At 39.6% G+C, this 10,664-nt stretch overlaps 1 non-coding gene across 1 annotated transcript; it reads left to right on the top strand.

Annotated features, from left to right (window-relative positions):
- The first annotated feature begins 8,913 nt into the window (after nucleotides 1-8,913).
- LOC145416717 (5S ribosomal RNA) lies at nucleotides 8,914-9,032 on the top strand. Its single transcript, XR_013900327.1, has one exon. It is a non-coding gene; the product is annotated as a 5S ribosomal RNA (ribosomal RNA).
- Nucleotides 9,033-10,664: the final 1,632 nt, after the last annotated feature.

Below are 10,664 nucleotides of genomic sequence, written 5' to 3'. Positions count from 1 at the left end.
TTTTCTTATTACGCTATGAAGACAAACGCCCCTATGATTACCACACACTTCTTTTCCCCCTTTTCCTTTGCAGGGGGATATAATTATACCTGACTTTCAATCCTCAGGGACTCCACCTTCCTCCCAGGCCAATCTGCACATCTTTCATATCCATTCTAATACTATCTCTCCCCTATGTTTCATCATTTCACCACACACTCAAAGATTCATTCATTCTAAATAGCAACCTTTGGAGATCGTCTGATTTAACTGTGCAAAAGACCATAATAGTGAAGGGGTAAGATATCTCCTTGGCACTTAGGAATTTCTCCACCCAGGTGTGTGTTGTTTCACAATCACTTACACAGAAAGGAAACCGAGAAGACGAGTAGCGATTGGATGATTAATGGAACTGAAAGGTTTGGACCCTTGGGTGATACCAAACATATGAGATACCACTCGGCTCTCTAATTAGACCTTCAACAACATTTTTTTTTTTCACCCTTTGAGGACGAAGTTGTCTTTCTATTGTTCTTGCTGCTACCACACTTACAATATACAATTGGAGAAGAGTTCAGAAGCAGTTCCCATTAACTCCCTCAACTCCGTGACATTTCTTTGTAAATACAGTCAGAGAATGGGAGTGGCTAGAGGATTACATGAAGGAGTGTAGTTCCACATTAAGGCATGGGTGCCAGATGTGGATATTATAAAGTAACGTCAAGACTAGTGGAAATGTTATTATTACACTCCCATGCGTATCGAGAATGGGTTGTGTGCTTGGTTTGATATTACGTCTGTCTCTCTTTTTTGTTTCTCAGCTGGATTATGGAAAAAAAAAAAAACATACTGGAAGAAATCACTTAAATTTTTGGGTAAGGGCTGATGTCTATTACAGGAACAAGTGATTAATTTGGGTCAAAAAAGGTCATAGGTCATTGGTCAAGGACAATGCCAACTCAAATATGATTGAGCGTATTTCGACCAAACATGGAGAAGGGTGTGAGGGACCGAAAAAGATTATATGTTTTGATTTTGAAAACAATAAGTAAAAGGTAAAAGTTACAGGGCATGGTCAAAGGTTCGGCTCTTATCATAAAAGATTTTGATTCAGTGTGAATCAACATTGCAGGGGAAATTTTAGGCCAACTCAGGATGTAGTGATATTATTCTGAGGACAATAGTTCAAAGGTCAAACCCACAGAGCAAGCTTTTTCTTTTATGCAAGGAAGAGGGAAGAAAATGAAAGAAGTCCGCATGATTGTTCTCGCCAAGAAAAGGGAGATAGAGAGAATGAAAGAAAGAAAGGAGAGCTAAACTTCAAGACTTGTTTATTTCGAGACGCCGTGTCTCAGTGCGTATAAAAGACTGCAGAGGGCAAGGAAAAAGCAATAAAATTTTGAGAGTAGTCTAATCGATGGAAAGATAAAGTGGTAAAGGAGGGTAAACTTTAGATAGTAGATTCATTGTGCAGTGCAGGTGTTGCACTCCGAATGCTGCTTGGTGAGAAACGTTTGCGGGGTATGCAGGACGCGTAGGATAAGAAAGCTGAGATTCGATGCCTGCTGATAATAGGATAGTGTTGATGTATGACAAGGTGGTGGAAAGATTATATGGGAGTGAGTTTGATGATGGGATTATGTGTGTCAAGCCAAGAAGGTGAACAGGTATGGTAAATGTGTTTGTAAAAATCCGAGGTATAGAATTTAATAAAGATGGCGAATTAACAGAAGATCGACGTGACTGGATGTACGGAGGAACACGTTATACGGAACTGACAGAACCCGTTAACTCGATAGACATAGATGATGGATTATCTTTATCTAGCTGGCATATGTGAAACTATCTGTCTATCTATCTATTGCCAGACGAATCCCATACGAGGTGGCCACAAACAAATTGCCTCCATGTCTTCCTGTCCCCCGCCAATGATTATCCGGGAGGTAAAGGAATTAGTTCTGAAGCTTGATTGAAGTGTAGATAACTCTGGATCAATTCACCAGGCATGTTAATAGGTCTCTCTCTGTCCTGCTTTCATCCATGGTTTTCTGGACCCTACCCTACCCAATCGTAAGGTGGGCAGGAAACGATGGTGATAATGAGGTTCTTGCTACCCTTAGAAGGTTTTATACAGCTTGGGGATCAAATTCGCAAAATCTGCAAACCGTATACTCCTTACAACATATATATATATATATATATATATATATATATATATATATATATATATATATATATATATATATATATATATATATATATACACGGTATATATAAAGCCTTATATACCATCCTCTTTCACACGTAGTAACAAAGACCTGCTTTAACAACACAGATATCCAAAAAAAAATAAGGCTTGCTTACTAACTACTTATTTTCAATTCAAGCACATGTTCAACTCCAAGGCAACAAATCATGAGAGCGAATCTTCCGAAACGATAGGCTCTGTTCTTTCACACTCTTCGTTTATTTATTTTTTCAGATGGGAGATCATAGCAGTCAGCGGTACCGCCTCAGGTATATTTGTCTCAGATGCTGGTGGTATGATTAGAATTATATTGAACTTGACACGAGTTTTTTTTTATGTAAGGAAGAAAGAACCAAAGGCCAGATGTCCACAAGGTTGTTCCCTCGAAGTACAAAAAAAATAACAGAGCCACAGAATCAAGATCCATTCATTTCGATATTTTGTTAAGTCATTTCAGAAATTTAATGTTAATTCTATTCTTGTCATTATCACTTAATTACATTTAGCTTAGAGTTAATGATGGGTACATCTACGAAGTTCTGTATGTAAAGTTTATCCCTAGAAGAAGAAATGTCCTTTTAGAATGTAAGAATAATATGAAGGAAAAAAATATTCATACTCTAAATGTGTTAACTCATTGGCTGTGAATTGCCTACGTTTATTGTAATGCAGCTATCGACAGGCTGTCTTAATACTGCTCTCTAGAAATCTATGACATAAATATATATATATATATATATATATATATATATATATATATATATATATATATATATATATATATATATATATATATATATATATATATATATATATATATATATATAAACACACGACTGTCGTTTCGACTATGAAGAACGAACTTTGCACTTAATTTCTGAGTACGACGTGCAATTTTACTTCCCACAATACCTCCCGCAGTCACCGGGTTAAAACGTTCCTTTAAGGCAAGATCTTGCAGTCTGCCTAAGGGTGTGTACACGAATTTGCACAAGAAACAGGGGGACAGTCCGCCTGCATGACACTAGAGCACTTTGCTATTGTAATGGGGGCCGAGTTCCTCCTACGGACCAGACACACCTGAGAGAGAGACTAATGGGGGCCAAATTCCTCCTACGGACCAGACGGACCAGATGGACCTGAGAGAGAGAGAGAGAGAGAGAGAGAGAGAGAGAGAGAGAGAGAAATTACCAATAGGGCTTTGTTATCTTGGTAGGAGTTTAGAACCCTCTATGCTCACTAGACAGCATACAATACGTCCAGAGAGAGAGAGAGAGAGAGAGAGAGAACACTGAACGAGAGAGTACGAAATATGATAGACAGACAGGAAAAAAATTGCGGTATTGTAAAACAAGAGAAGGAGAAGGAAATATGAAATTCCACAGATTCTGAAGGGCAGTAGAGAGTTACTGAAAGTAAATCTGGTTAGCTAGTGCCGCACGTTTTCAGCATCGGGTATCACAAATGATTTTCAGAGATAATATTCCCCTCTAGGATCTCAGCGTTATGATTATGACAGTTGTGACTGTTGTGACTGAACCGAACGATGCTTGAGCCGAACTTGACTGGCATGCAACCGCCCCAAACCCAGGCGCACTACGTAATCGTGTTGGACTCATTATGTTCCAGTTGTTTATACTCTGAACTAAGTTTGAAATATGACGTTTCTAAGCAATGCCTATGGTCGCTGAAATACAACAGTGTGTTCTGATATACAATAGTCAATCACAGAATAAGGATGCACTCGTAGGAGAAGATATTTCAAACAAAATGACCAATCATTTCAGTGAGATATTACAATGAGAATGAAAATTGCTATTTGCAGAACTATTGATTAATTTAGGACGAGAAGGAAAGTGACGTGGATTTCTTAATCTGATGAAAGTTTGTAATTATTTTATTACTTATTAACAGTACAAAAATACGATAAAAACTCCTGTACTACATTAAGTATAGAATAATATTCTTAACTGACACTGTGTTAGAACTGTATAAGTCTACATTTTTATTTTGAAGGATTCTATAAGAACTCTACAACACAAGTATCCAGCATCCTTACATCAATTATGAATAATTTAGTGTAAAACTTCATAACATAGACGATATTGGAAAGAACAGTACTCATACAAATATTACGTAACCTACATTATCATCATTGAATAAAGACTGGCAATATGTCCAAGTTAATGCAAGTTGGTTTCACAAGTCTAGAGTATATTGGCACGTGGAGAAGAAAGGAGACCATGTAATTTGTAACTAAAATAGTACAAATTGGTCTGCATAGTATGGAGACCATAAACAGCGTACGTTGGACATTATGATAGTTGTACACTGTAACCTGCCATATATCATCATCACACTAATGATGTAATACATCCGGAATTGTAGGACCACTTTATCATAACCTCCGTAGTGATGGACTGTATTGGAACTGTGCAACAGTGTCTTTGGTGTAACAACTACAGTAAGAGCTATAGGCATATCCGACATAAGGAGAATTCAGTTACGCTGTCATGTCGGCAATATTTCTGATATGTACAAAGTCATGTTAAAAAGTTCATAAAAATGACGTGAAAGCAACGGACATCATTGAACACAAAATACCAGACAAAATGATGATTCATCAATCGATGTGAAGTGTGTTACCCATATACATAATAATGAATAATTGCAAATGATCTGGTGCTATTTTTTTTTTTTTTACAGCTACAGGCAATGACTTCAGAGATGTACTGGATGTTTTTAGTGTCATAGGTATCTGTATCAAACTACTGGACATACAAGTTTTCACAAGCCTAACTTTAATTGACATAAACTTGAGAGTCTCGGTCAAACTTGTAAAAGACACAGGTCATGTTTTAGTAGACTTATTTTGCTTTTATGCAGCACTGCGTCAAGCCAGACTTATTTAATGCCCCAATCTCTAGGTTGGTCACAAGCCTCGTTTTTAGCACACAGCCCATGGGAAGAAGAACTTCAGTGGAGAGATGGAGAGAGCACAGATGGAGGAAGATAGCTTTATATTTTACTTTCTTTCATCCTTTCCCATGAAAATGTTAGGACAGCTCTATGCCCCATGTTCATCCTTTCCAGTTGGTTTTGGTCTGAGGGTTTGGTGGATGGGAGAAGCCTTCGGCCTCTCCCGTCTTTATCATTGATTAATAGAACAATTTTGGTAGTTATAGCCTCTCTTCAATTAACTTCAAAGAAACGAACGGTGGGGTCTGTTCCTGTCGGTTTGCCTTTGTACACCCACGCACCAAAGTTTCTGTGCCCCCCCCAGTGGAAGGAAGTGGAAGTCAGGGTTAGAGATAGTTCAGGCAAACGGACAACTGTGAGTGCTACCTCAGTTTGGAACTGAGCTACGAGGCGAATAGTTAGAAACCTAATGATATTGGATTCGAAATATTTCCATGCTATTCTGCTGCAAAACATTATACGTTCATAACATACATACCATATGACATAGACTATTGTGTTATCACGGTGTCCTGTGAAACTGGTCCAGACACGACTCATCTGTTTCGAATCCTCATCATCCAAATAAAGCACCGAGCCAGTTGTATATATGCTGCAACTGGTCATTATCACTGCAGTGATAAGTTTTGTGAATATTTTATTCCTAGATTGTTTATAGCTATAATACAGAATGACTGTGAATTTTATGCTGATTCCCACAGTAGCTGTGCGGATGGCTATAAATGTTGCAGTTATTTTATGTGGGCAAATACACCACATTGTGATGGGCAGAGGAGTGCATTCACCAATACTTTTTTATAGCCAGATAATATTAGATGCAAACAAAGCAAAATATTATGAGACAACGAAGATACAGCTGTGGTATTATGCTACGCCACGTTATCTAGACCTCAACTGTTGCTTCACCTCATAAGTGCATTATTTTCTTTCAGTCTTTGCCGCTTTTATTACTCTTACTTCCCGGTATCCTCGTACTGCGAGCCGTTACATGCCTTAGGGGGTTTCTAGTCGTCCGATCCTATAACCCCTACTGTATTACATTATTCCTCACATCATCATGTTGGAGTGGCCCTGGTGAGAGAGGATAGTGTTTGGAAACTCCCTGTACTGTTATTTGCGGATGATACTGTGTTATTGAGGGGAGCTGCAATGCTTGGTGGATGAGTTTGAAAGAGTGTGTAAGAAACGGAATCTAAAGGTGAATGTAGGGAAGAGTAAAGTGATGGTCTTTGAGAGAGGTGAAGTCATTGAATGTACAGCGAGGTTGGATAGTGAGGAATTGGAAAATGTGAGTACGTTTAAGTACTTGGGTAGTGTGATGAGTAAGGATGGAGGTTTGGAGGGTGAAGTGCTTGAAAGGGTACAGCAGGAGAGAAAAGTTGCTCGTTCTTTGAAAGCAGTGATAAGAAACAGGGAAGTGAGCATGCAAGTGAAAAAGTTACTACATGACAGGATTGTGATACCAACTCTAACGTATGGAAGTGAAGCTTGGACGTTATTGGAAGGACACAAGTCAAGAGTGAGAGCAGTGGAAATGAGTTATTTAAGAGGAGCCTGTGGAGTCACATGGAGAGCCAGGCTGACGAATGAGGATATAAAGGAGCGTTGTGGTGTGGATGTGGATGCGATAGGAAGCTTTATGAGGAACACACTGAGGTAGTTTGGCCATGTGGAGAGGATGGAGGGTGAGAGGCTGACGAAGAGAGTGTATGTGAGTGAGGTGGAGGGGGGAAGAGGGAGGGGGAGGCTGAGGATGAGATGGAGGGATGGGGTGGAGAGGTATATGAGAGAGGGGGGTGTGAGTTGGGAGCAGGGCAGTGAAATGGCGGGGGACAGGGCGACGTGGAGGCGATTTGTTTGTGGCCACCCCGAACGGGATTGAGGCGTCTGGTAATAGATAGATAGATAGGTCCCTCCCACACAAAGAACGTTAGCACAAGACTGCTGAATCTGTTACTACCAGTATTGGCGCTGCCTCTATTAATCCCCCTTTTCCCATTGTGTCTAATTTCCCTCACAATACTACTACCGCTACTCTTACTACTACACTGTAAATCTGTATACTGTAATAATACATATGATTGTCCTTATGTCTGTATATCTGCTAACCACATTGTCCCTGTCCCACCGTCGACAACTCGTCACTTACTCATACCTCGCACCGGTACCCCCGTTGCACCCCTCTCTCTGCCACCCACCATGGACTCTACTCCTTCCCCAATCCGACACAACAATATCCTTCACCTCATCCGTGGGCCACCAGGCCTGTTGTTCACCCTCTACCGATGAATATACGTTGTATGCATTAATAATAATAATAATAAATAAAGGCATATGGGAGCCGAATGCTAAACGCCCGCCAGGATGTGCAGTTGGCCAAGTCCGAAATTTAGGCTATAGTTTGATAACATGAAGATTTTATGCTGATAGCTCAAGCCATTTATCAGATATAATAGCGCTAAAGGCGGGCGATAAAAACTAGTTGGCCTTTGGAAGTTAGTTTGGTGACCTGGACCTTGACTTCGAGTGTCCTCTTTCGAACTATCCAAGAATTTGGCCATATCTTGTTATACTGAAGGTTTCATGTTGATAGCATAAGCCGTTCATGAGATATAATGGGAACACACACACACACATACACACACACAGACACAGACACACACACACACACACACAAACAGAAGCATATGTGCACACTCACACACACACACACACACACACACACACACACACACACACACACACACACACACACGAACAGAAGCATATGTGCGCGCACACACACACACACACACACACACACACACACACACACACACACACACACACACACACACACACACAGATGCAGGCAAAAACATTATCGCTCCGCCTTCTAAAATTGGGCGATAATAAAATAATAACAAATCATAGATATATAGTGTTCCTAACATTACAAGTAAAAACTGCAGACCCAAACTTGCCTATATTACGGAGCTCTGATTTATTAACCACAGAACTGACCACAGACCTTTCTTATCATAACCGCTGGACCTTCCCTACAGCACTTCACCATGGTAATACAATCCATTGTAGTCCTTTATGGGATGACTACAGCTGTTTGGGAAGAATAACATAGGACACGACATGCCTACAGCCCACTAAAATACACAAGCGACGTTTCACTGACATCCATTGAATAGCCTAGGAGAAGTTAGCGGACAAACAAAGGATTGGACATAGACCGAGGCCGAATGTCTCGCATCCGTATATGACGACCTGACAAAACTTTTACCATCCTGTGCTGCAGGTGTCATCATACTTATATCAATAATAATAATAATAATAATAATAATAATAATAACCACATGCTATTAGGTACGATACAGAGGAGAACAAACACTGAAATAGCATGTGTCGACTCAATGCAGAATCTGTTTGCCTTGACAGAAGGTTGCGTTGCTCTCAAACATTAATTTAGTAGTACAGTACTATAACCCTACCATTACAGCATTTTATGGCACTGTTTGGTTCCATATGTCAAAGCTGTGTCCACGTGTTTTGCCAGGAAGATTATGCTGTTTGTCCTCCTCTGTATCATGCATGTTAACATGTGATTACTGCTACCGGTACTGCTTGCTACTACTATGGCTGCTACTACTACTACTACTACTACTACTCTACTATAATTATTATTATTATTATTATTGTTATTATTATTTATTATTATTATCGGCCATACCACGTTGAGTACACTGTTTCCCGTCCGATCAGCGAAGTTAAGCAATGTTGGGTCTGGTTAGTACTTGGTTGGGTGACCGCCTGGGAACACCAGATGCTGTTGGCATAACGTTCTCCCTACGTGTCAAGTGGGGTTGGTGGAGGATTAGTGCCCCTCCCTGTAAAACAATTAACTCTAAGCCCTTGGCCACCCCGTTTGGGATACATGGGGTCTGGCAATGAATGAATGAATTATTATTATTATTATTATAACTAGGATGACAACTGCAAAGCAGGATGGTAACAGTTTTGTCAGGTCGTTGTCACGAATCAAATTCGCGACATTATCCTTTTGTGAGAATCCACGAACTATTAGTGGAAAACTCACTGTGTATCGCTCAGTTAACCGTTTTTCTCTCCATTTCGGTGGTATACTTTTCAAAACATCCGTCACTGTTTCAAAAGTGACCGATCTAATGCACGTCATTGAGTGCTCTACTGAGCAATATTATTGTTTCTTTATTGTTCGCCCCTGCTTGCCTAAACCGTTGGCCACGCTTCTGGGCTGGCCTGTGCATTCTACCACATGCATCATTTGAACTCAGTCCAGTGTTTGTTGTGATGGAGAGAGGTACTGTGCTCCAGCAGTGTGAAAGGTCAAGCACCCAGACTCCACTAGACTACAGTTCTCCAGTGCTCCCACCCTTGGTGATACACAGTATTTCTTTTTGTTTTCCTAGTTTAAGGGTTTAGTTAAGGTGTTTTTCCTAGGCGTAAGAATTTAGCTCTTGTGTGATTGAGTGAGTACGATCTTTTTATTTGAAATCATTTGAAGTGGAATGTTAAATTTATTTTGTAATCAATAAATTTAACAGCTCTTTTTCTTGAGCTAAATGTAATGTAAACTCTTGTTTCATTTCTCCGCAGTTAAGCTTATTTCCCATATAGCTCCTAGCTTACATATACGTTTTGCCATTCATAACTGGTACTTAGGCCAGTCTTGTGTATTAAGCTTAAAATCCGTTGTGCCTCCTAGGAGTTAAGCATCAGCAAGAACCTGATACTGTTATTAGTATTAGTTATTTATTGTCAGGGGTGAAGAAACTTTCTCCAGAGGCTAACAGTACTAATAATCAGCATTTGTGAGTAATTAGTCTCTGCTGTGTACTGTTGAGGAAGTTTATAAATTCTCGTTCTTAGAGAATCGTGCGAAGCAAGTCAGCGTAAAGTAATCGTTGCTTGATTTAGTAAGACAATCATTGTCCCTGCTCTGCAATATTATTGAACATTATTATCAATTAAATAATATTTAGCATTTATTTATAAAAACCCTGTGATATTTATAAAAACCCCGTGACAATTGGCGACCTCATTCCAGGATATTAACTCCTAGCTCTAAAGCTATTCACGAGATAGTACTCACTCGTTCATATTTAGGAATTTATCATTAAAGTTTATAGGCACAAGTTTACTGGTGTTTACCATTAATTTAGCAAGTGAATTTTGCTTTATTAATCAATAGAGTACTAAACTCTAGTTTATTCTTGGTAACGCCAGACGATTTTATTCGCGCCTGGGTAACCGCCGTACCCATTGTGTTAGTTATTGAGTCTTCTCAGTTATTTGCATTTTGCTTTATTCTTTTCCAGTTAACTAGATAAGACTGGTCACCACTAGCTTGTGTCTGTACTCTTTACTTGTGTTTCTTAGCATTCGTTTGCGAAGTAGCAGTCAGTACTGAGTCGCTGGTTATTTAAAT

The sequence above is a fragment of the Coenobita brevimanus genome, chromosome 13, assembly GCF_032717465.1.
Source record: "Coenobita brevimanus isolate Jiangsu-jjx chromosome 13, ASM3271746v2, whole genome shotgun sequence".
NCBI lineage: Eukaryota > Metazoa > Arthropoda > Malacostraca > Decapoda > Coenobitidae > Coenobita > Coenobita brevimanus.
This window is presented reverse-complemented; position numbering and strand designations above follow the sequence as displayed.